The sequence below is a fragment of the Haemaphysalis longicornis genome, unplaced genomic scaffold (genome assembly GCF_048455015.1).
Source record: "Haemaphysalis longicornis isolate Haplotype H1 unplaced genomic scaffold, Haemaphysalis longicornis Haplotype H1 scaffold_28, whole genome shotgun sequence".
In the NCBI taxonomy this organism is placed as follows: Eukaryota; Metazoa; Arthropoda; class Arachnida; order Ixodida; family Ixodidae; genus Haemaphysalis; species Haemaphysalis longicornis.
Window position 1 is genome coordinate 437,223 of NW_027526329.1, and position 1,807 is coordinate 439,029.

Here is a 1,807-nt window from a genome sequence, read left to right on the forward strand (position 1 = left end):
CACTGGCAGCCAATATATATTAAAATAATAAATGGGTAAAGCTTCTAACAAAACTGTTTATTTGTCGGCGTTTCAGTCGGATGCCGACCTTTCTCAATATATATATATATATATATATATATATATATATATATATATATATATATATATATAGTCTGGAAACATGAAAGCTCTCATAGAGCGCGAAAAAAATAAGGTAAGTAGACACAGAAACACACGAGAAAGACACTAAACATATAAAAAGCCTACTGACGTTTCAGGAAGAGGACTTCCTTTCTTCAGAGTACAAAATAAGTTGGTTTCAGGGTTATATATATACAAAAAATGTAGCAAGGGTGAGGGCAGGGCAAGGGAAAGGAGAATTTGTACAGTTGGATCATGGTTGGTGGGCAGCAAAGGAATGAGAGAAGTGGAAGAGGGAGGGAAAAAATTAGAATTCAAAATAAATAAATAAAAAGTACCACAAGAACCCACAGTCACGCGGTACGAACATGAGAAAAAAGCCAAATAAGAAAAGAAACAACCAGAAGAAAATTAACAAGGTAATTCCCAAGGTTAAATTAACAAGGCAAATTTTTATTTGACTTGTTAATGTCTTACTTTGTGTCTGTCTTCTCTACTTGCCGTATATATATATATATACATAAGACAAAAGTAAAGTTTGGCAGTCAAGAAAACCTCGGAAAGCAAAGGGGAGGATATGGTGGCTCATTGAAACAGATAAAGAATTTGGAAAAAAAGAAAGTGGAGAAAAATGCCCGCAAGGTGGGATCCGAACCCACAACCTCTAAAATACCGGTCTGGTGCGATAACCACTACGCTACCGGCGGGGGTATTTTTCTCCTTCACTTTCTGGGGTATTTATATCAATGTAATTTTTTCCTGTGCTTAGGGGTGGCGCTGTGGCGCTGGCTACCTGTGGCGCTGGCTACCAGCCCCAAGCACAGGAAGCCGAGAAGCCGAGAAGGCTTTTAGCCACGCTCACTGCACATACCCGATGCGAGGATGAGTCGTACGTCACCCGAGAAAGATAATCCAGACCGCGTTTACAACACGCATACGCACACACACACTCACACACGCGCGCACACACGCACACACGCACACACGCACACGCGCACACGCGCACACACGCACACGCGCACACGCACACACGCACACGCACGCACACGCACACACGCACACGCACGCAAACACACACACACGCACGCACACACACGCACACACACACGCGCACACACACACACACACACACACACACACACACACACACACACACACACACACACACACACACACACACACACACACACACACACACACACACACACACACACACACACACACACACAAACACACACAGCTTCGGTCGCTGGCTTGGCTGCAAGCTTCATTCGGACAGTCCGCGACGTTTCGACGATACAGAGCTGCACGAAGGTGACGTGCTAACCATTCCACGTATATAAAAACACAGGAGCAAAAAACTTGGTCCACACGAAGCACATTGGTGTCGAAAGAAGAGCGGAGCCGTGGAAGGGTGTCGCGCTACTTGTCATTATGTTGGAAACGCAAGCGGCTTACGTACGCACGCTATTTTGTTGAAATAGCGTCTGCTAAACGCAGAAGCAGCTTAACGTACGGGGGGGCATGCGCAGTGCGAACGACGCAAAAAATAGCGTTCCCTAACAGTTTGCGTACGTCTGCGTACGTTATTATAAAACTCTCTAAGGGCTCAAGCGTACCCAAGAGTGAGGGGGGGCGGTTCTTTCTTTCCGCCTCACCTTTTCTATTTTTTTTTCTTCGGGGG